The sequence below is a fragment of the Geotrypetes seraphini genome, chromosome 1 (assembly GCF_902459505.1).
Source record: "Geotrypetes seraphini chromosome 1, aGeoSer1.1, whole genome shotgun sequence".
Lineage (NCBI taxonomy): Eukaryota > Metazoa > Chordata > Amphibia > Gymnophiona > Dermophiidae > Geotrypetes > Geotrypetes seraphini.
In genome coordinates, this window is record NC_047084.1 from 444,987,679 (window position 1) to 445,013,331 (window position 25,653).

The 25,653-nt window shown below is 44.9% G+C and overlaps 1 protein-coding gene across 3 annotated transcripts in view; it reads right to left on the reverse strand.

The window, feature by feature from the left end:
* Nucleotides 1–25,653, reverse strand: part of BNC2 (basonuclin 2) — a 1,455,515-nt gene that overhangs the window by 983,988 nt on the left and 445,874 nt on the right. Inside the window, exon 2 of one of the 3 annotated variants that reach the window (XM_033920433.1) lies at nt 15,085–15,114. The exons of the other annotated variants lie outside the window; for them this stretch is intronic. The gene's annotated coding sequence lies outside the window, so the exon portion shown is untranslated. The remainder of the gene's footprint in view (nt 1–15,084; nt 15,115–25,653) is intronic. 3 annotated transcript variants of the gene reach the window in all.

Here is a 25,653-nt window from a genome sequence, read left to right on the forward strand (position 1 = left end):
CCCCTACTCCCCCCTTTCCTATCCAGTGGTCTGACATCTCTCTCCTTCCCTTCCACCCTCCCTCCACCCTCTCCGCCCCCCCTTCCCCCAATTGTCTGGTATCTTTATCTACCCCTTCCCTTTCTTCCTCTGGAAGTCTGGTATCTTCCCTTTCCTCCCATCCCTGTGGTCCAGCACCTCTCTTACACCCCATGTTATTTCCTCTCCCCCCCCCCCCCCGTGTGATCCATTGCTTGCTCACCATTCTTTCCAGCTGTGCTGCTGTAACTCTTCAGGCCGATGGCAGCATGTGTGAAGTAAACACGCTGCCTTCAGCGACCCAAAAGCTTTCTCTCTGCTACTGCTTTCTGTCCCCGCATAGGTGGGAAGCAGTAGCAGAGGCTCTTGGGTTGCTGAAGGCAGTGGTTTACTTCACACACACACTGCATTCGGCCTGAAGAACTACAGCAGTGTTACTGGACTGGGAAGAATGGTGAGCATGCGCTGATCTCAATGGGGTGGCGGGAGGGGAGAGACTCCAGATAGGTGCGCAAGCTGCTGTAAGGTTACTAGATGCCCAGTTTCCCCAGACAAAAGTAGCAAAATAAAATGCTGCCCATCAAAAAGAGGATATGTCTGGGGTAACCCAGACATCTGGTAACCCTACCCAAAGCTAAAGAATGCACAGCCTGCCAGCAAGCTTTGAGGCCCCCTTCCAAATGTTTGCCCTGGGCCCCAGCATGTTTAACACTAGTCCTGGAGCTTGATCCTTAAAGCATTCCTCAAGTACTATCAATCAGGGTGTGACTACTGCTATATCAACAAGGACTTGTGAAGGCCGGTCTAATATAGAGAATAATACGGGGACAATTTTTTACCCGTCCCCCATGGGAACTCATTTTCCCATCCTGTCCCGACGAGTTCTTTTCCTGTTCCTGCCCCATTCCTGTAAGCTCTGTCCTCATCTGCACAAGCCTCAAACACTTTAAAATCATATGTGCTTGAGGCTTGTGTGGTTAAGGCGGAGCTTACAGGAATGGGGCAGGGGCAGGGATAACGACAAAACTCATGGGGAAGGTACGGGGAAATTTAGATTTTGCGGGGACAGGGACAAAGTGTCATTCTCTATTCTATGGCTCCTTTGAAATTAACTTAGTGCTCCCCTCTAGTGGGGTCAATATTCAGCCAGCAGCAGTCAGCATTTTTTTAAACTGACACAGGGATTATTCCTGAATATTCAGTGTCAGGCCATGTCAGGGCATCAGTGTTAAATATTCAGATTTATTCAGGTTTATCTCTTATGAGGTTAAGATGCTCGTTTTTGAGGCAGATGGGCATCTTAAAATAAAATAAAAATTCCATCTGCTTAAAACAGCCAAATCCTGATTTTAGAAAGTCAGAATATGGATGATTCACACTTCAGTTTGTTCAAATAGTAAGAGGAGGTGCTGTGGATGTGTTTTGGGCAGAAACAGGGTGGGCCCAAAAGTAGGACGTCCATCAGGGCTTTTCGAATGGGAAGAAAAGTCCATGGTTAAAAAGGGCATTTTTATCTAGACCTGTTTCAGTCATGTCCAAGTTACAAAAAGTTGCTCAAATTAAGCAGCCAACTGCTGGAGGGATTAAGGCATGACCCCTCATGAATCCTCCATTAGTTGCTGTCTCCCTCCCCTTTCCCCTGAAAGTGAAACCAGAAAGGAAAACTAGGCTCAACGAGTCAGCTGCAGGTATTTTTAGAGGACTGTCCGGGTGCCCAGAGGGATTTCCAAAATTTGGCAGTTTTGTCCGGGTTTTGAAAGTCCCCGGCCTCAGGGCTGTGTCTGGAAAGCATTTGCGCATGCGCGGATGTTGCAGTGATGATGTCATACACATGCACATGATGTCATGGGCCGTATCGAGGTGGAAGAAGATCTCTTTTTCCTTAAAGGACCCACGGCAACAAGAGGGCATCCGTTGAAAATCAGGGGTGGGAAATTTCATGGTGACACCAGAAAATATTTCTTCACCGAAAGGGTGGTTGACCGCTGGAATAATCTTCCACAACAGGTAATTGAGGCCAGCAGCGTGCCAGATTTTAAGAAAAGATGGGATTGGCATGTGGGATCTCTTCATGGAGGTAGTTAGGGGGTGGGCCATTAGTGTGGGCAGACTAGATGGGCCGTGGCCCTTTTCTGCCATCATTTTTTTATGTTTCTATGTTTCTATAATACGTCAACGTTCATGCATGCGCAGACGCCCTCCAGACGCAATCCCGAGATTGGGGAGGTTCGTGTGGGGGTATGGTGGTGCAGAACTGTGCGGAGCTAGAGGCAGACTGGGGCAGGGCTGGGGGCGGGACCACATGTCCTCTTTTTTAATAGAGGAAATCTGGCAACCCTAAACAAAGCTGTCAAATCACAAAAATGTGGAATTAAACTTGCTCAACCCAACATATTACCATATATCAAAACTGAGCCAAGTGAAGTGAAACCAATCACACTGATATCACTTTGATGTGGGCAATGAACCTCAAACACCCAAACAACTGGTGTCCTCACTGGGGTAATGAATATCATCATCAATTTAAAAATACCCACTAAGGCTTTGCTTATTAAATTCAATTATAACTGTAATCAGTTTAAGCCAATACCTAGTTATAGATTCACAAAGCAAACCGATTGTGTACCGATCGGTTTGCGAGCCCTTAGCAAGCAGATTTCCCTCTGGCCCGATTCACTAAAGTGTTTAGCGATCCCCTCCCAATCCGTGCATGCAAATGAGGGAAATGGCATGCAAATTTGGGACAGCAACGATTCACTAAACACTTTAGCTAACACCGACTGGGCTTGCCGATCAGAAAAGAAGCGACTGCTGAAGACCAGTCACTTCTATCCTGGCCAACTCTCTCCTGCCCTCTTCTGCCCTTTAAAACCACGGGCTCGCAATACTTTTTAGCAGAGGAAGTCCGTGGTTTTAAAGCCTGATGCTGCCCATCCTGTCCCTGCAAATATGGCATCGCGAAACCGCCATCGGCCCACCCCTCCCCGTACTTTACTCGGGCTCTTTAAAATTATGGCAGGAGGGTTTCCACTCCATCCTGCCATATCTACAACTACTAACCCCCATCCCAACAAGTACCCATAACCCCCTCCCTCCCCGAACCCCCCAAAAAATTTGCCCCGCAGCCGCACTGAATAAAATTATGGCAGGAGGGTTCCCACTACCTCCTGCCATCGATCCCACCCAAAAACTAATGTAACAGCAGGAAGGATGCCAACTCCCTGATGCCACCCCCCCCCCCAGATGCCCCTCCCCATATCTTTAATGGAGCAGGAGGGGTGCTCAATCCCTCCTGCTCCAATACCTCCCGTGACGAGTCTGAGGTCTTAGGCCATGCACCGATGCATCTTGTGATGCACAGGGTGGGGCCCTTGCTCTTCAACATCTTTATAAATGATCTGGACATTGGTACGATGAGTGAGGTGATTAAATTTGTGGACGATACGAAGTTATTCAGAGTAGTGAAGACACAGGGAGATTGCGAAGATCTGCAACGTGACATAATCAATCTCGAGAAATGGGCATCGACATGGCAAATGAGGTTCAACGTGGATAAATGTAAAGTGATGCATGTCGGTAACAAAAATCTCATGCATGAATACAGGATGTCCGGGGCGGTACTTGGAGAGACCTCCCAGGAAAGAGACTTGGGAGTTCTGATCGACAAGTCGATGAAGCCGTCCATGCAATGCGTGGCAGCGGCGAAAAGGGTGAACAGAATGCTAGGAATCATTAAGACGGGGATCACGAACAGATCAGAGAAGGTTATCATGCCGCTGTACCAGGCCATGGAGCGCCCTCACCTGGAGTACTGCATCCAGCACTGGTCGCTGTACATGAAGAAGGACACGGTACTACTCGAAAGGGTCCAGAGAAGAGCGACTAAGATGGTTAAGGGGCTGGAGGAGCTGCTGTACAGCGAAAGATTAGAGAAACTGGGCCTCTTCTCCCTCGAACAGAGGAGATTGAGAGGGGACATGATCGAAACATTCAAGGTAGTGAAAGGGATAGACTTAGTAGATAAGGACAGGTTGTTCACCCTCTCCAAGGTAGGGATAACGAGAGGGCACTCTCTAAAGTTGAAAGGGGATAGATTCCGTACAAACATAAGGAAGTTCTTCTTCACCCAGAGAGTGGTAGAAAACTGGAGCCCTCTTCCGGAGTCTGTTATAGGAGAAAACACCCTCCAGGGATTCAAGACAAAGTTGGACAAGTTCCTGCTAAACTGGAACGTACGCAGGTGAGGGCTGCCGCGTGAGCGGACTGCTGGGCACGATAGACCACTGGTCTGACCCAGCGGTGGCAATTCTTATGTTCTTATGTTCTAACTCACTTACTAAGGAAGTCCCTGATTGGCCAATCAGGACTTCCTTAGACTCCTCCGTAAGGAAGTCCCTGATTGGCTGAGGCGCCCCAGGCCCCTCCCACCGGGGCATGGCCTAAGGCCTCAGACTCGTCGCAGGAGGCATTGGAGCAGGAGGGATTGAGCACCCCACCTGCTCCGTTAAAGGTACGGGAAGTGGGTGTGGGGAGGGGCATCCGGGGGGGTGGAATCAGAGAGTTGGCATCCCTCATGCCATTACATTAGTTTTTGGATGGGACCGATGGCAGGAGAGAGTGGGAACCCTCCTGCAATAATTTTTTTCAATGCAAGTGAAGGGAAAATTTTTGGGTGGGTTTGGGGAGGAAGGGGGGTTCGGGGCACTTGTTGGGAGGGGGGGGTTTAATTTTTTTTAATCGGCAGATATTTTACGTGTTTAAAACACGCAAAATATCTGCCCAATTTAAAAAAAAAAATTTAAAAAGCCGGCAGAAGCCCTGACAATAGTGGCAGGAGGCTATTTCTCCTGTCACTACTGTTAGGGCTTTAACGATCCATGCAGTCCGTTGGGGCTTGCCTCCGATCACCCCCATTTGCATGCAGATGGTTGGCGAATCAGTCAGCCTGCCTCCAATCGCACACGTATCGCACACGGATCGGAGGGTTAGTGAATCTAGCCCTAAGTGTTTGGGTGTTTGAGGTTCATTGCCCACATCAAAGTGATATCAGTGTGACTGGTTTCACTTCACTTGGCTCGGTTTTGATTTACTGTATGGTAACCCTAAATGAAGCAGCAAGCAGTTCAGAGGAGTAGGTTAGTGGTTAGTACAGTGGACTATTACCTAAGGGATTCCAATTCAAGTCCCTCTTCATCATTTTTTAAAAATAATTCTGAGCCTTCCAGAAATGGAAAAATACCTACTCTACCTAAATAACTCCCCCTTTTATCAAGCTGCACTAGATGTTTTTAGCACGGGCCTATGAGGTATAAGCTCTGATGGTCATAGGATTTCTGTGAGTGTTGAAGCATTTACCATGCCAGCTTGTGCTAAAAACTTCTAGTGCAGCTTGATAAAAGGGGCCCTAAATAAGATATCTGCAAGCCTGGAGTCTATTGAAGTGATGTAAACTCAACTTTTTACTACTTTACATGCCCCCTCCCCTAGGACAAAATAAATTCGCTCTCCTTCAAGACATCTTAACTGACTTTTGTTCTTCATCAACCATTCCCTTTATTTTGGGCAACTTCAATATTCACTTTGATAATATCACTGATTCATATACCAAAGATTTACTCAATACTCTAATCCCTCTTAACATATACCCAAAAATAGAAGAGCCAACCCACACTGCTAACCATACTTTAGATATGATTTTTGCCCCACTATCTCACCATCTTATTCTTTCTGATCTGACTACTATTTCCGTTCCCTGGTCGGACCACCATTTCATCTCTTTTTCCCTGGAACTAAGCAAATCTAGACTATTCCAATCAGCACCTAAAACAAAAACCATTTCATTCCGAGACTATTCCAAACTAGATAACGTAGACATAACTTCCTTTCTTGATCCAACTATTCTTACTCCTTCTTCCAATTCCATAGAAAACCTCTTAACTACATGGAACCAATCTTTGTCATCTTTCTTAGATAACAAAGCTCCACTAACTACTAAAATCATTTCAGTGCGCAAATCATCAAATCCTTGGTTCTCGGGCGAACTCCATTTGATAAAACAACAACTACGTTCATTAGAGCGAAGATGGAGACATAACAAAACTCAATCTAATCTCCAAATTTATAAGGATAACGTTATACTGTACAAAGATAAAATCAATCAAGCAAAAAAGACATATTACTCCAATAAAATCGATAAAGCCAAAAATTCTTCCACCTTATTCAATATTCTAAAGACAATAGACTCAAAAAATAAAATAAATAACACTACCCATAAATCTACATTAACAGCACAAGACTTAGCTGATGCTTTTACCCAAAAAATTAACAATATTCGTATTTCTTTTACCTCAAACATAACAAGCAATCCAATTAGTACAAGCCAAACAAAATCCGTACCAACAGCAAAATGTTCAAATTTCAAAATCCCCTCAATTACTGATATAGAATCTCTTATTCAACAAGTCAACCTAAAGAATTCCAGATCTGAGATTATTCCACCTTACTACCTAAAAAAATATTTTTCCCATTTTGGACCTTTCATCCACTCACTAATTCAGGAGAGTTTAATCACAGCCACCGTCCCCTCCCTCTGGAAAACCGCTATCATTACCTCCATCATTAAAGATCACAAAATTAGCATAAATGATTCAACAAACTATCGGCCAATCGCTAACTTGCCATTCTTGGCGAAATTAATAGAGAAACTCATATTTAATCAACTCTCTGACTTCATAGAGAGCACTAATGCATTACACCCAAACCAAACAGGTTTTCGAAAATTTCATAACACAGAATATTCACTAATAGGATTAACTTCAAACATTCAATATCATTTGGATCATCACAAATCCGTCATTCTTTTCTCTCTAGATATCTCAGCAGCTTTTGACACTATAGATCACGACTTACTCTTACGTAGGCTAGAATCAATAGGCATTACTGACAATTTCCTAAACTGGCTAACTTCATACCTTTCCAATCGCACTTCTTTCGTTAAGTTCAATAATGACACGTCCAAAATTTATTCCTCTTCATTCGGTATCCCTCAGGGATCCATCTTGTCTCCTCTTTTGTTTAACTTATTTCTTTCCCCTCTGCTAAGTATTTGCCAATCCATAGGCTTCACCCCATTCGCCTACGCTGATAATATACAACTTATACATCCCTTAGATCCAAAATGTGATAAAGAAATCAAATCCATTAATCACAAACTGGAAATAATACATACCTGGCTTAATTCAAATAAATTAGCCCTCAACATAAAGAAGACTAAATCTGTATTATTTACTTGGAGAAAGGATATAACTCTGTTAAATGCATTTACCCTCAATAACACTACACTACCGTATTTTCACGCATATAATGCGCGCGTTATACGTGTTTTTACAAACCGTGCATACCCTTGCGCGGTATACGCGTGAGCGCATTGTACAAAATTTTTTTTACATAGTTTCCCCCCCCCCGATGTCCGATTCACCCCCCACAGGACCGCTCGCACGCACCCGCACCCCCACCCCGAAGGACCGCCGACTCCCTGACACGATCGGGGCAAGAGGGAGCTCAAGCCCTCTTGCCCCCCAGACTCCCTGACACGATCGGGGCAAAAAGGAGCCCAAGCCCTCTTGCCCCGCCGATTCCCCAACTCCCCGACAATATCGGGCCAGGAGGGAGCCCAAGTCCTGCTGGCCCTGGCGACCCCCCCCCCCGCTAGTTTTTCGGGCCAGGAGGGAGCCCAAACCCTCCTGGCCATGGCGACCCCCTAACCCCACCCCGCACTACATTACGGGCAGGAGGGATCCCAGGCCCTCCTGCCCTCGAAGCAAACCCCCCTCCCCCCAATGACCGCCCCCCCCAAGAACCTCCGACCGCTCCCCCCAGCCGACCCGCGACCCCCCTGGCCGACCCCCACAACACCCCCACCCCCCTTCCCCGTACCTTTCTGTAGTTGGCCGGACAGACGGGAGCCAAACCCGCCTGTCCGGCAGGCAGCCAACGACGGAATGAGGCCGGATTGGCCCATCCGTCCCAAAGCTCCGCCTACTGGTGGGGCCTAAGGTGCCTGGGCCAATCAGAATAGGCCCGGGAGCCTTAGGTCCCACCTGGGGGCGGGGCCTGAGGCACATGGGCCCAACCCGACCATGTGCCCAAGGCCCCGCCCCCAGGAGGGACCTAAGGCTCCCGGGCCTATTCTGATTGGCCCAGGCGCCTTAGGCCCCACCAGTAGGCGGAGCTTTGGGACGGATGGGCCAATCCGGCCTCATTCCGTCGTTGGCTGCCTGCCGGACAGGCGGGTTTGGCTCCCGTCTGTCCGGCCAACTACACAAAGGTACGGGGAAGGGGGGTGGGGGTGTCGTGGGAGTCGGCCAGGGGGGTCGCGGGTCGGCTGGGGGGGCGGTCGGAGGTTCTTGGGGTGGCGGTCATTGGGGGGAGGGGGGTTTGCGTCGAGGGCAGGAGGGCCTGGGATCCCTCCTGCCCGTAATGTAGTGCGGGGTGGGGGTAGGGGGTCGCCGTGGCCAGGAGGATTTGGCCTCCCTCCTGGCCCGAACAACTAGGGGGGGGTCGCCAGGGCCAGGAGGACTTGGGCTCCCTCCTGGCCCGATATTGCCGGGGAGTTGGGGAGTCGGCGGGGCAAGAGGGCTTGGGCTCACTTTTGCCCCGATCGTGTCGGGGAGTCGGGGGGGGGCAAGAGGGCTTGAGCTCCCTCTTGCCCCAATCATGTCGGGAGTGCCGCGGTTGGCTTGGGCAAGAGGGCTTGAGCTCCCTCTTTCCCCGATCGTGTCGGGGAGTCGGCGGGGCAAGAGGGGAAGCAGCAGGACACCGGTAGGAGCTTCTACATGATGGGGGGGGGTCGGGAGGCTGTGTGGGTGCGAGCGGTCCTTCAGGGTGGGGGTGCGTGCGAGCGGTCCTGCGGGGGGGGGATGAATCGGACGTCGGGAGGGGCATCAGGCTTTCAGGGTGGGGACAGGACTTCAAGTGGGAGAGGAGAGTCGGGGCGGGCGAAAGAAGAGTCGGGGTGGCCAGAGGAGAGTCGGGGCGGGCGACTGGAGAGTCGGGCAGCATGCGCAGTATATGGGTGTGCGCGGTATACAAAAATTTCTGTACATAAATTTGTGTTTTCTGCGCGCTATACCCGTGTGCGCGTTTTACACGGGTGCGCGTTATCTACGTGAAAATACGGTAAACTTAGTCCCTTCAGTTAAAATCCTCGGAGTAGTAATCGATGAAAAATTTACCTATCATGATCACATTTCCCTTACTATTAAAAACTGTTTTTCAAACTACGTCTAATATCTAAATTCCTGAGTCTTAGTTCAATTAGGATACTAATCCATTCTCTAGTAATAGCTAAACTCGATTATTGCAACGCACTTTTTCTTAATATCTCTCAGAAAGAAAAATGGAGATTACAATTGATCCAAAACACCGCTATTAAACTAATATATAATGCCAGGAAATATGACCATGTCTCGCCACTATTGAAAGATTCTCATTGGCTCCCAATTAGTCACAGAATCACTTTCAAAATAATACTGCTTATCTTCAAAACTTTGGCCTCCGACGAACCCCAATTCATATCTAGACTCTTAATTCCTTACAATTCCCAATGCTTACTTCGTTCTGCTGGCCAGAACCTTCTTTCAGTCCCCTCCCTGAAAATCATTGGTACAAGAAGAGCAGACATATTCTCCGTGACGGGTCCCCTATGGTGGAATGCTCTTCCACAATACATTCGTAACGAAAAAGATATTTTATCATTTAAAAAACTTTTAAAATCCTATTTATTTAAAGACGCTTTCAATATTTAAATGCAGAGTTAGATTCTTAAGAATGCTGTGGCTTACTTCCCTTTTCCTTTTGTTATTTCCCTTCTTCTACCCCAATTGAAAATTGCAACTTTTATCCTTTCCTTCCCAATCTCACGTTTGTTTATGACATATGAATATTGTTAAATGTGAACTTCTTTTATCTTACTATATTTTTGATTTGTACATCGCTTAGTGATTCTAATAGGCGATTTATCAAATTTTATTAATAAACTTAAACTTGAAACTTGATGTACACTCAGGTACTATACTGTAGGTGTTTTTCAGGTTCTGGAGGGATAATATTTACATAAAAAGAGTTATGGGGTATGAACTTGTGTCCCCTTGGTTTACAGTCAACTGCACTAACCACTAGCTTACTCCTCTTTTCACAGGGACATCTCTGTGACCACTTTTGGAAAATGATTCATTCATGTCCCTGGTTTTTTGTTGTTCAAAAGTTGGATGTTTCACTTTGGAAAAGGGCTATTCATTTTGGATGTTTTCAGTGCAAAAGCATCTTATCTCACACCCATAATTGAACAGGAAGTCTAGACATGGCCTTACTGCATATAGGACTAACTTTTATACTGTCCAATTTGACCACTAAACTTAGAAGGTTAAGTGCTCAATATTTGCACTTTGGGCTAGATTCACAAAGTAAACTGATTGTGTACCGATCGGTTTGCGACCCCTTTACTATCAAATTTCCATCCGGCCTGATTCACTTACCTCTCCTGCGATCCACTTCAAATCCGTACATGCAAATGAGGTAAAACGCATGCAAAGTAGGCTGGGACGTGATTCACAACACCAAATTTCCGATCCGACTGGGCTGGCCAATCACCTGAAGAAGCGACTGCTGGGGACCAGTCGAAAACGTCTTTCCAACTGGAAGCCCTGCTCTCTGCCCTGCAATCTCTCCTGCCTGCTCGCCCCAATGCTCTGCCCTGATTCTTATCTCCTGCTGCTCACCCTCATGCCGCCCTGCTCTGCCTCGATATTCCCTGAATCTCTCCTGCCACATCGCCGTTCTCCTGCCCTTCCCTGAAGCTCTCCTACCGCATCGCGATCTGTTTGAAAACGAACTGTTGAAGTCTTTTCAGGCAGACACACTTTATCAACACTTTTAAATTGCAGGACTCGCTGTTCATTTTCGCAGTCTAGCCTTTTTTTTTTTTTTTAATAGAGACAAATGGCTAGACATGCTCCTCTCTCCAGCAAAGCTGCAGGTTTGCTTTCATGTTTCATGTATGGACGGGATTCACGGAAGATGCCTGGATCAACAAGGTCTAAGCATGTCAGTTCTATTTAATGTAGTCCCAGCCCCCCTCCCCACTCCCCACACACACATGTATTAAGGCAGGTTTTGGAGGAACTCAGGAGTGCTGATCATAAATCGCGTTGCGTCTCAGACGGGCATGCGCAGACCATCTATAGAGTGATCCGTGTAGGCAGATGGGGGCGTTCTTCTGATCGCCCCCATCTGCATATTTTTCGTTCCTGAATTCATCGGACTTGCCCGGATTGGGCCCGATCGGGCAGGTTAGTGATTCTAGGCCTTAATCACATAATTGCCGACTCTGCCCCTAGGCTACCTACAAAATAGCCAAATTTGAATTTAGTGGGCTGTGGTGATACTCAGCAGCATTAACCAATTAAGTGTTGCTGAATTTCAGCAGATAGCTCCATTCAAGCAATTTAATGTGGCAAGATCTGTTTCTGGCCAGTTAAATTGCATTGAGTATCAAACAACCCTACCCCACCCCGCACTGCACTGTAGGTAATACTCTGAAAGAGTATAGCAAACTTATTTGTAGGAAGGAAAGAATTTATCCATCAAACTGTCAAGGTTCTCCTCACAACCAAATATCCATTCTTAAGAGTTATGCAATAGCCTAAAAGCTATCAGCAGCATTCTGGCCCGGATTCCATAAACGGCGCCGGTATCGGCAGCCACCTAAAAATGGTCGCTGATTGCCTGTCAATCATGCATCAGCGCCATTTATAGAACTGCGGTTGCTTTTAAAACAGGCACTTCAAATGCATTTTATAGGCCTACATGTAAGATGCCTGTCTTGCGCCTAAGGAATCACCTAGGGTCGCCTAAGGATGCCTAAGGTCACTTTCGGCATAAACCATGCCCACGCCGGGCTCGGGCATCCTTAGGCATGCTTAGGTGCTTCTTTGGTACGAAAATGGTACCTTCAACATAGGCAAGACAAAAAAGAACCAACAAAAACTGCAGAAAAAGTGCAAAGCAGAAAACAAAACCAAAACTGCAGTGGAACGTTCAAGGAGCAGGAATTTATTAAAAAGTCATAAAAACACATAGGCCCGGATTCTGCAAAGTGCGTCCCGATTTTAGGCAGCTGTAGGTGTCCTATAGCTGTCTAATCAGCCAATCGGGACGCACGTTGTTGTTTTTTTTTTAAATGCTTCCCAGGCAGGTCTGCAAGACCGCCTAAGGGCCTTAGGCAAACCTAGGCGGCCCTACGCATCTCCCTAGTAGAGGGAGAGACACTTACAATGTAGGGCAGCAAAAAGCTGGTCTACATTGTAAGTAGACGTGGCCGCTATATTTATTGCAGCAAGGGATCTCCCTGCCACGATAAGTATAGCGGCCATGGCTGCCTGTCTCCCCCTCAGATCGCGGGCAGGAGAGTGCCCAACCCACCCAACACCCCCGATCACCAGCAGGAGAGTGCCCAACCCCTCCTGCCAGAGGATGCCCCCCTCCAGACACCCCCCGCTAATTCCCCCCTACGCTAACACCACCCCCCGCGCTCACACCCCCCCTAACCTATCCCCCAACTAACCTCTAAATTGTTGGCTGGCCAGGCGTTGCTGCCGTCCGGCTGTCCGGCCTGCCTCGTCGAAATGAGGTGGGCCCACCCCTTCCCAGCCCATCCCCGCTAAGCCTATTACTCTCCTGTGTGAGCGCTGCACTGTGAGAGTTTTACGCCTGTTTCATTCAATTTTGTTTTTTCCAGTCTGTTTTTTTTATTTTCTACGTACCACCATCCGGCACCCCTGAGGAAGAAGTGTTTTTCGAAACTCGGACTGTGTCTGGTTCGGTCCACAAGAAAATCAGGACCAGTTTGGGGATTTTTTTTTATTGTATACACGTTATATGTGTTTTTATGACTTTTTAATAAATTCCTGCTCCTTGTACGTTCCACTGCAGTTTTGTTTTTGTTTTTGTTTTCTACCTTCAACATAGGCGCCATCAATTAAAAAAAAAAACCCATGCATCCCGATTGGTTAGTTAGATGGTGGTAGGGTGCCTACCGCTGTCTAACTTCGGGATTCTTTTACTAGAATCTGGGCCTCTGTGTATATAATGAGAACACCTGTAGACACATAGAAAGAAAATGCCTCATGTATTAGAAAGAAAGAAATGCATTCGCTTAACTAGCAATAACAGGGAAAGAGCAACAAACACATCTAATTGTAGCCTCTGGTGCCCACTGCCATCCTCATGGTTTTATGGAGTTCCCACTACAGTTCAAGGTCATATGTATAACATCAAGACTTAGTGACTCTCCTTAAAAGAAAAATGTATTTCTTTCTAACCTTTTCCTGAATTACACAACGTTATAGTTAAATTATGTGTCGTGTTCCCATGAACTTCTTGGTAGTGCTAGGATTCAAAGAAACAGAGATCGCCTTTACCCACATTTACCAAGATCAAGCTGTGGAGCTCATGGAGTCAAACTGAAACTAATGACACATAAGACGACAGTGCATGTTAGATAAAATCTTTTCAAGTAAATAGAAGCTGGTATTCATATAGGCTCAGATTCTATAAAGGGCGCCTGAGGATAGGCACCTAGATCAGTGTGCCTAGCCAATCTAGGCCCCTAATAAAGGGCGCCTGAGGATAGGCACCTAGATCAGTGTGCCTAGCCAATCTAGGCCCCTAATAAAGGGCGCCTGAGGATAGGCACCTAGATCAGTGTGCCTAGCCAATCTAGGCTCCTAATCTAGGGCGGTAATCGCTCTGACACCTATAGGGATTTAATGGGCATTGAAGCATTTGCTGCGTGACAGTTACTACCACAACTTTGTAAAAGAAGGGGGGAAGGGGTTAATTTTAAAATTTGCTTAATCGATGCCATTAATAAATAACAATAAGCTCATAATTGGCAAAAATTAAAATTAACTGGGTGGTAGGCACCTATCACTTTCATGTAAGCACATAACCCAAGGTGCCTACCAGAAAGTGGGCGTAGTTATAGGTATATCTTGGGCGTGTTTTATGGCTAGGCATCTAAACCGGACTTAGGTGTCAGTATTTAGGTCAAGAAAACCCTGGCATAAATAGGGGGTGGCTAAGATTTGACACCTTCCAGCACCTAAATGCAATTTAGGCGCCAGTAAGCGCAGTTCTGTAAATGGTGCCTAACGGGTGACTGACATCCACTAAGCGCCACCCACGTTGCTCGGCAACTATTTTTTTAGGTGCTGTTTATATAATCAGGGCTACAATGCAGGTACACAGCCCTTACGCTAACAACAACAACCAGAGAAAGTGGGTGCAAAGAAATCGGCAGTATGATGCGCCTTAAATTTACAGAAAGTTACCCTGATTCTGAGAATTTTCTTAATATTCTATCAAACACTATAATAAATACCTCTACCACTGAATCCTAAGGGCTCCTTTTACAAAGCCGCACTAGCGGTTTAACGCGAGCAATAGCGCACATTAAACCGCCGACTGCGCTAGCTGCCACCGCCTCCTCTTGAGCAGGCGGTATTTTTTTTGGGGGGGGCCAGCGCAGGGGTTAGCGCGTGATGAAAAGTCATGTGTGGCTTTGTAAAAGGGGGGTGGGGGGTTTACTGAGGAAACAGCATCATTCAAAATGGTACACAAAAGCTAAAAAAAAAAAATGAAACAAACATCTATACATCTTCAGCCCATTTCAGACAAGTCATAGAAGTGGGAATTATATGACATGCAGGTTAGGGCATCTCAGGTGTCATCAGTATTTAAGAACAGAATCTGCTGACGTAGAGTCTGGTCTGAAATAGAGGAGAAATGAACATTTATGTGCCATAAGCATATACCATATTGATGGGTTCATAGCCAGCACATAACTGGTTATCTTTCTAATCTTAGAAGCATAACCAGTTATTATCCCAAACCTATTTTCTTACTAGTTTGTCTTTCCAGTTAGTATTTGGGGAGGGGGAGGGGTTACAAAAAACATCCCAGTGAAGGATGGCTCAATAGCTGCAATATATCAAATCCTAAACATACCTGGTAGCAGGTGTAACTCCCAACATTGATCTGAAATGTGAAGAAAACCTTACATTAAAGTCTGACTTTTCATTACATTACATATAGGAAAGTGGAACAGATGTTCTGGATCAAAAATGTTACATAAACAAATACAAATTCTTGAAATACGAGTGGATAAATAATGCTGAAAACTGGACAATGTTAAATATAGCAAAGGCGGGTCAGATTCTCTTAACGCCGCCTACAATGTAGGCGCCTAGACATGTCAATCACAAGTTAGGCGTTGCTAACAGAACCGTACCTACACTGTAGATGTGTATAATGTAGGCCAGGGTTCACCTCGCCTACATTGAGGTACCTAATGTAGGCGCCTAATGATGCCTAGAAATGCCCAACTTAAAAAAAACATCTACCGACTTAGGCACCTGTTACCCAATTAACCTTCATTTTTTTGTGTGTTTATGAGCTTGTTAAAGCTCATTAATGATGCCATTAACTTTAATTTTGAAATTGATTTTTATTTTAGAATTTCCCCTGTACTCTTGTGTTCTGCAAAATACCCCCCAAAAAGTCCAGTACTTTTCAAGCAACAGTACGCACATGAGTGGATTTATTTATTCTTTTATTAATTAGGGTTTATTTACTGCTTTTTGAAGACATTCACTCAAAGTGGTGTACAGCAGGAATAAGTCAAACAGGCCGTAGACAATTAGAGCGGTAAAAATATTCAAACAGCAATACAAGGTATGGCTTAGTATGCTACATTACAATGCCAACACAATGCACAATAAAACATTTTAATAGATAACAAAGGGTGTAAGCAAATATTAGAATATATAGATAAGCACATAAGCATTGCCTCTGTTGGGTCAGACCAGAGGTCCATCATGCCCAGCAGTTCGCTCACGCAGCGGCCCATCAGGTCCAGGACCTGTATAGTATTCCTCTATCTCTACCCTTCTATCCCTTTTTCCTTCAGGAAATTATCTAATCCCTTCTTCAACCCCAATACCGTGCTCTGTCCTATCATACCCTCTGGAAGCACATTCCAGGTATCCACCACCCTTTGAGTGAAGGACTTCTTAGCATTGGTTCTGAATCTGTCCCCTTTTAATTTTTCCGAATGCCCTCTCGTACTTGTAGTTTTCGAAAGTTTGAAGAATCTGTCCCTCTCCACTTTCTCTATGTCTTTCATGATCTTGTAAGTCTCTATCATGTCCCCTCTAAGTCTCCGCTTTTCCAGGGAAAAGAGCCCCAGTTTCTCTAATCTCTCATTAGATACCGGAGATAGAAAAGATGGGAGTTAGAAACTAAGGCCCAGATTCTCTAACTGGTGCCAATTTTTTTAGGCGCCGATAAGCATCCAAGCTCAGTAAAAAAATGCTGTTTAAATTACATTTTTAACTGAGTTTCAACTTGCACTGGAATTACACCTCCATAGGCACTTTAGGTTGTCTAATGCCACTGTGGGTGTGGCTAACGCAAGAAGTGGCATTAAAGCAGCCTATGGAAGCACAATTCACATCAAAGATAGGAACCGGAAATGTAGGCCTGGAAAACCCTGGTCTACATTTTTGAAGCCTACCTTTACTGGAGGTGTGATTCTGTACCCGGCACCATCGCGTGATTGATACTCCATTGGTAGCCACTTTTAAGGCAGCCGCCAACAGCTCCGGTTACAGAATCTGGGCCTAATTTAAAGAAAGTTGTACCTGATATCAGAAATGTGCTTGAATATAATCTCAGAAAGAGTACAGTACATGCAGGCCAGTACTACTCCTTGCGTATGACTAGCAAGTTAGTTACTATACTTTAAATTCAAGAGCATCCTGATCTATTGCTACACTGAATACTCACTTCTCTTCCTCAACTAGTAGGACCTCCATTTTCTCTTCAATATTTTGAGTCTGCTTCTGCTCACAAATCTTCCACAGGCACCTTTGAGGCAGTTTGTGCGAAGTACTGCTTTACATAGTAATTATCTATTAAGATGTGATCATTTAGAATTTTAATTTCTGTGCTCTCATTCATCAAAATGCCATTTTGGTCTAAAACTATAGGAAGATTCAGACTAATTTCTGTGTCAGCAATGGGGGGTCTTAATATTATGGGGCCCACATTAATAAAGGAATTTTCCCAGTTTGACTGGTGATATTTCTGTGATGAAGTGCAAAGCAATGGAACACTTAGTACACATGGAAACAGTTTCATTTCCATACAGAAATTACACTACAGCACCATTATGCAATATGGTTTTCAGAGCTCCTTAAGCACAAGGAAAAAGAAGCTGTTATTGTATTGGACACATTTATTCCATGGGCTTGCAAAATCGTGAACCTGTTATAAAACTGGTACATAAGTTGTAGGGCTGGGGTGGAGGGGGTTAGTTTTTGTTGTGGTGGTGGGGGGGCAATTTTCAGGGTCATAGAGCAGTTACAGGGGTTATTTTTAGGAGCTGGACATTGTACAGGGTGCTGGGGCAGTTGGTTGGTGGTTTGAGGTAGGGGTAATTATAAGGGGCATGCAATAATAGAAAAGAGTGGGTTTTTTTTTTTTTTAAATTGTTATATTTTTCAATATAATCCCCTGATAGCTCCATACACTTTGTCTACTTTTCCTGCAATGACTTTTTTTTTTTTTTAATGTTCAAATGATTTTTATTATTTCTACCAGATCATACAAATAGAAGTTGCATACATAGCCAAAGAATAACAGTGCAAGCTCACCTCCTTCCCTCCCATCCCTCCCATCCCTCCCCACCCTGAAAGTCCAATGCCACTACCAAGACTAAGAGTGTAAGATAGTCCTAACGATTCAAGAGTCTACTGCGAGCATACGGTGTGAGGTCCTGCCAGAAGCATTCCCAGGTCTGACAGAATTTGCGGCCCGGTCCATGATCTAAATCTCCCACTAGTCTCCGCTCCAGCGTCGCATGAACAATCATCAAAGCTCTCCATTGAGCATAGGAAGGTGGATCTCGGGACAGCCAGTTGACTTTAACCCCTTTGAAAAGAATTCTTCTGTTTGACCTTCAAACCAGAACGTCACAGCTTCCTTGACATCTTCATCATTTGAAAACCGCTGTCCAAAGACAGAATTCTTCACAACGCAGAACAGGAAATAATCTGAAGGAACCAGGTTAGGACTGTAGGGTAGAAGGTTCAGCCACTGAAACCCACATTCTTTGGTGGCAGCCTGTGATTGTCGTGAAGTGTGCACAGTCGAATTGTCGTGAAGAAGCAGCACAGTTGCTGTGAGTTTTCCTTGTCTTTTCTCCCTGTCTCTTGCAAAGTGATCATTGTGTTGGTGTAACTCTCCCCGGTTATAGTTGTCTTGTGTGGAATGAACTTCAAAAGCAAAAGTCCTTCATCATCCCAGAAGACAGTTGCCATGGCTTTGCCTGCAGATTTTTCTGTCTTGAATTTTTTTCATCTGCATTGGTTTTTTGGCTCCGGTATTTATTATTCCATATCAGCGCCATGTTTTTAATGTATTTTTAATGTATCTTCTGAAACACTAGCTCAGGCTGACCTTTTGTTTCTAGTATTTACTCCGGCTGCCTGGTCCACAGCCCTTTTTGGCTTTTACTTTTATCTTTTGAGGTTGCCTATTTTAGATGTTTCTGGTCCTATTACACCCCTTATACCCTTTGTAAAGTGCTCTTCTCTTCAGGCTTGGGCTAAAGATATATTTTTTCAGTTCCGACGGTTTGGAGGTCGGCTCTATTTTAATTATGCTATTTCTCTGGTTCATTAGTGTTACATTTTATTTATTTTGTAACTTTCAACCTCATAGTGATATGCAGACCAAATCCTTTTTTTAATACTTTTTGAGCCTTTGTCAGCAGTTTATGATTTTTTATGTTTTTATTATTTTAGGTCCAATTGTCCCATCAATGTAGTCTAAGACCCATATACTTTTTTCTGTTTTTTTAGTACACTGACTAATATTCTCATTCGTCCCTTTGAGCATAACACTCATGTATTTCCCTTATGCCTCTTTATCAGTATGATTTATCTCTACAGCTTGCTTGCGGTTTCAACTGATTCGTTTTCCATTTGGGTATGTTTCATTATATCATCATGATATATATATCTTACACATATTTTTCACTTTCATTTTTATTTTTAAGTGTGTTTTCTTTATCTGTTTCACTTATTGGTGTTACTCCTTTAGGTCTCATCGGTTTTATCCATTGATGGTATTCCTTTATGACACATTATATACATATCATTCTGTATTCATTTCCTTTCTAGTAGTTTTTCTGGTTTGCTCCTAACACCATCATTTGCTTCACCACTTTTGGTGTTGGCTTTTGGTGCATGTCATGTTGGCTATTTTCATTCCTTTTTGCTTTGGATGATCTTCTTTATTATTATTATTATCTTCTTTATTATTATAATTATCATCGCCCTTACCTATTACATTTTATTTTCTTTTTCTCTGGTTTTTCACCCGTATGTTTCTGTCCTTCATGGTTTTAAGGTTTACATTTCATAGTGCTAATTTTGATTCGTGCATTTCTTTATTTATATATGTTGATGTATTCAAACATATATGTATTGATATAATTTTATTCTGTATGTTCTATTTGACTTATTAGGACCCCTGATGAAGGCGTGTTTTCCGAAACACGGACCATGTCGGGTCCATTTATTTGTCTTTAGGTGATGTTTTTAACCGCATTTTATCTATTGTTATAATAAACTTTGCTTGCATCATTGTACGCCCGTCTGCAGTTTTCCTTGTTAAGGTGACAAAATTCATCACCATTCCTGTCCCCGCTGATAACCGTGGAAAACCATCTCTATGTCATTCTTTAAGGAGAGAAGTAAGAATCAGAGTATGAATGGGAGCAACCACTGACCCTCAGGCCTTGCATTTAAGAATGCTGGTGTAAAAGGACTGAAGTTGACATAAACACTAAAGAATGACATGGGATTGATTATTCGCGGCGACAAGAACGGTGATGAATTTTGACACCATGTCATTCTCTACTCAGAATCTCTGTGATAGACCCAAGTCTCATCTCCAGTCACCAAACGATAAAAAAAAAATTTACTTGCTTTTCACGGAGCATCTCCAAGTTCTCCTGACAGCACTGGAGCCTCATGGCCTTCTGACTTGGCTTCAGCATTCTTGGATGCATTTTTGGAATCCATCTTGCACTGGCCTTCTGACATTGGTTCAGCATTCTTGGATGCATTCTTGGAATCCATCTTGTCCATCCACCTTGGATTTGCCCAACTTTTCATTAATTATTTTCCAAACTGTACCTGCCGAGATGCCCATTTCTTCAGCTATTTGGGAAATCTTAATTCTCTAACAAAATTAAATCCTCTACTCTTGCACATTTCTGTGGAAGTTGCTTCCACAGGCCATCCAGTGTGAGGTCATCTTTAATGGACTTTCTACCCCACTTAAACTGCTTGCTCCAAAATTTTACTTTGTAGGATGATGAAGCAGACTCACCATAAACTGCAGTCATGCATTCATGGATCTCCTTTGGCTTTTTCCCTCCTTTTGTAAGAAATTTTATCACTGAACGGTGCTCTAAATCTAGCAGTCTCTTACTTGATTTGCACGAGGACTCTCTTGACATCCTGTCTCTTGGAATGTTAACTCTCACTATGCATGAGCAACCTTGAGACATGTCACACATTCATAGACTTGTTTCAACATGCTTGCTACTTTCTTTCGTATTCAAGTAGCTAAATTATTGAACAACCCTTGTAGAATTTTGTTTCTGCAAATTAGCACTTAATGAAATAAGATAACACTTTTTCCAGCTAATCATAAACTACATTAAGTTAGTCCAATAAAAATGTTTTTGGGTTTTTTTTTACTTTATGTTTTTATTTCTACATATATCCTTTTTTCTGGAATAGGATGTTTCATCGCAGCTACGATGAAATGGCCATGATGAATTGTCTCAATATGTGGAGGCTGGGCTTCCTCAGTCTAACATCAGTCCGATATATCTCCAAGGTGGCTGGAATAAGGCAGCATTCAGGGAAGAGCCATCACGTAAGAGACACAGATGCCCCACCCCCCTCCTCAGTACTTGCAGAGGGCGGGCATGGCCCTCATGGAGGCAACGAGCAGCTGAAGGATGTGATAATCCGGTATCAGCTTCTCCCTCCACGATCTGGGCTCTCTATCAGCCACCACCGCCTGCTTCCTGGCCTCACCCATGGACTGCTGCTCCAGAGTTGACTCTTGTGCTCCAGAATAGTCCCATTCCAGCTCTGGAGTTGGTGCCTTAAGCAGCGGTTCAGTCCTTCCTGCTCTCACATGGTACATTCCATGCACTTCCCGATGGGAAAAAACAGGTTATACTGTGATCATGGTCAGGGAGGATAGAGGAAGAATTGGAGGGGGTGGGGGGCATTACCTCCGTTATGTTGAATCGGGTGCACCAAATCTGTCTCACACTGTGATTTCTAATGCTTGTCTGCACGGAATGAAACGATTCATTATGATTGTTTCATCACGGGACATTTCATAGGATGATTCAGCACTGAAACAGCCACTTTGAACTGGCTGCAATGAAATGGCCGCCATGAATCGTCCTAGACCCACTTTCTCCTTCCTCTCAGAATTGTAACTTTTCCATCTTGTATATCTACTCTATCATTACCTATATACATGTTTTAATGTTCTAAACTGCTTTGAAGGTCTTCCAGAAAGTGGTATATTAGATAAAATGCTAACTTGAAATATGACTTGGTTTGAAGGAATATCATACAAGTGCATTTTTTGGGTTGCTCCTTGTATTTGGAACAATTACTTATGGATCTATTTGTAGAACTGGATTATTTGACATTTAAGAAGTTGGTTAAGGCTCATTTATCTGAGCAGGTGGATAATGTGATTGCCTTAACTGAGAGTTAATATCTATAGTTGTAGTACATATTGTGTTACAGGAAGATTGCTTTCAATTGGTAGAATTGAAAGCAGTTCTCTAGTGGTGTATACCAGTGGTTCTTAAGCCTGTCCTGGGGGACCCCCAGCCAGTTGGGTTTTTAAGATATCCTTAATTAATATGCATGAGCAAATTTGCATATAATAGAGATGACAGGCAGGCAAATCTACCTCATGCATATTCATTAGGGATATCTTGAAAAACAAACTGGCTGGGTCTCTCCTAGGACAGGTTTACGAACCACTGGTGTAGTGTGGTTTGGTGTGCAAACAGTGAGGATAAATCATGGTCTATTCTTCGGGCCTTGCCAACAGATGTGCCTTTTTGCTTAGAAATAATTTAATTCTGAATGAGACTATTCCAAGTTATTTTCATTTCAATGATTTTATCAAATGTCTGAGGTTTTCATTCCATGAATAAGTGGAAGCCTGCTTTTGGGACTGTTATTCAATTGCATCCAAACACAGGGCCCCCTTTTACTAAGCGAATGCCACACTACAAATGATCCAACACCCATTCAGTCCCTATGGGCTTTGGAGCATTTAACATGTCGACCTGCATTATCAGGCTTAGTAAAAGAAGGGGATAGTGATAAACTTATGACTATGCCTTTAAACCTTGGCTTTCACACCTAGTGTTCCAGGGCTGCCAATGGGACTGATAACCCTCATGAATCTACGTGAGAGATTTTTACACCTACTACCTCCACTGTATGCAAATTGCTCTCATGCATATTCATTAGGCATATCCTGAATCCTGATGTATTGACAACCTTCAAAGACTGGGAGTGAATACCACTGCCTTAAAATGTCACCCTCCCTAAAAACCTGCATGCAGAAACTTCAATCCACTTGGAAATCACATTAATGAAGCAGATTACACTGGTTTATCAGAAACCTGCACTAGTCCCAGCTAGTACTGAAAGCCAAGAACACAATCCTCTCTATCTAGAAGAGCAGAACGTTCTTATCATGCAGTCAGTCGCCCTCGGGTGAGGAGTGGCCTAGTGGCAGAGCACATGACATGCATCCTCACCAAAGCAATTTAAAGTGAGGAAGGATGAAAGGAAACAAGGCAAGGGGAGAAGCTTTAGACCTGGCTGAAGCACTAGCACATATGAAAGATAAACACTGACAGTCTGAAACTTTCCTCTCATAAGTATGATTTGCTGCCCACTACTTCTACCTAAGAAACGACGACTGTCACCTGCCTTAGCAAGCGCCCCTATCTACCCCAGAAAAAAATAAGTGCTGTCATTTCTTGGCCAAACATTCTTAAGATAACTTAGCACTGGAGCCATTAGAGTGCAAATATATGAGCTGTGACTTCAGCAAGTGCCTGTCATGTTGAATAGCAGGAGAAAGAGAGAGTAATTATTGCCGAAAACCCATTAGAGGCTTCCTCGGTAAAACAAGCTGCCGAAGCAACCTAATGGACTAACAGTCCACGGCCGTGTCTCTTCCTGTTCCATTTAGCTGCACGTCACTCCTATCAAATCATCTGACACTTGCAAGACAGGCAGGCTCAGTACAATTAGCAGGGTCTATGACCCTCTGGGAACTCCTGGGGTGCATGCCATGAAACACCGGCGCTGTATGGCCAAGCAATGGCTCCTTAACTGTTCTACACTAAATGCTGTGCACAAAGCAGAAAAGGGGCCTGCCAGCCAGATTTCAGTGACAGAAGCCCAGCGTTTAGGAAGAATTAAGTACCTTTATGGCCTATTTCTACCTTGCCTCAAGCCTCTTCTTAGGGAACAGGGCAAGCTGAACTTTGTGCTCCTAAAAGCCATAGAATAAGACAGGGGCAATTCTATAACTGGATACCTCCATTTAGGTGCCCTGAGGATGTAAAATGGAAGCCTATTCTTTAATGGCATCTGAAATCAGAATGTTCATAGCTAGGGTTACCATATGGCTCCAGAAAAGGGAGGATGGATTGAGACATTCGGGTTTTACTTCCTTTGCTTTTAGGGTTACCAGATTTTTACTGGGCAGAAAGAGGATGCATGGCCCCGGCCTGCCTTGTTCTGTCCCCCAACTCCAGCCCCACACAAACCTCATCTCTTCGGGCCACTTCTGGAGGGCATCTGCGCATGCGTGTGATGTCACCGCGTTGTATTCACCCATGTGCAGATGCCGTCCAGACGCGGCCCCAAGCTCCAAGCTTTTCAAAATGTGGACAAAGTGCCGGGTTTTGAAAAGCTGTCCGGACGCTAATTGCTTTCAATGGAAGTAAAACCCAGATGTCTCAATCTGTCTTCTATTTTTCTGGAGCCATATGATAACCCTACTTGTACCACATCCTGGTATCAGCATGCCTGACATTTGAGCACCCACAGTTACACCAGCCTGAGATCTGAATGCATAAATGCAGCAGTATTCTGTTACTTGTGTGACTGGGAGACCTGCCCATATATAAGTCCTTCCTGCACTGATGCTCTATGTCACATACACACACCATTGCAGAATAACACTTAGGCACCCTTAGGAGAAAGTGTGAGTGTTCTATACACTCACTTGCTCAAGGGACCCATAAATGTGGGCACCTTCATTATAGAATTGTCCTTAACAGTGACTGGGTGTACAGGCAGGGCTGTTCCAAGGATATCCACCACCCTAGGCAAGCCTTCAGCCATGTGTCCCCTCACTGCCACCCCAGGGGCAGCTCAAGACCTTATACCAGCGGTCTCAAACACGCGGCCCACGGGCCGCATGTGGCTCTCCAGGTTTTATTTGCGGCCCGCGGTCTGGAGGCATCATTCTCTTCCTTTTGGAGCAGCAGCCGGCTCGTTCGTTCAAAGCCGCGGGTTGGCGGCTCCTTGCGCTATCCACTCCTGCATCGGAAGCCTCTCTGATGTCACAACATCAGAGAGGCTTCAGACGCAGGCACAGATCTCGCAAGGAGCCACCAACCCGCGGCTTTGAATGAACAAGCCGGCCAGACACGCTGCTGCTCCAGTGGCGTACCAAGGGGGGGGGGGGGCAGTCCACTGTTCTCCCTAGAGTGCGGCTCGCGGCTCGTCTAGAGTAGTGGTGCCGACCCCGCTTCTCACTGGTGCCATCGGGGATCAGGCTGGCACCGTGTTCTTTGATCTCCCTGCTTCTCTTCCCTGCGGGGCCGACCAACTCTCGCGGCCCGACGTCAATTCTGACGTCGAGAGGACGTTCTGGCTAGCCAATCGCTGCCTGGCTGCCCGGAACGTCCTTTCCGACGTTAGTATTGACGTCGGGCGGCGAGAGTTGGTCGGCCCGGTGCAGAAGAGAAGCAGGGAGATCTCTGCCTGTTCCCGATAGCGGCAGCGGCAGCAGCCTATTCCGCGGTGGCGGTGGCATGGGGGAGGGCAGGAAGGAAGGAAGAAAGAAAGAAAGAAGGTGGGGTGGGGACAGGGAGCCAGAAAAAAAGCAAAAAATGGGGCACGGAGGAAGGAAGGAAGAAGGATGGGGGACAGGGAACCAGAAACAAAGCAAAAAATGGGGCACGGAATCAGAGAAAGACAGACAGAGAAAGAAAGAAAAAGTTGGGGGAGGGAATGAGGTCTGGAGGAGAGGAAGCATACAGGAGGCTGAAAGAAGGGAAGAAGTATTGGATGCACAGTCAAAAGAATAAAGTGCAACCAGAGACTGATGAAATTACCAAACAAAGGTAGGAAAATGATTTTA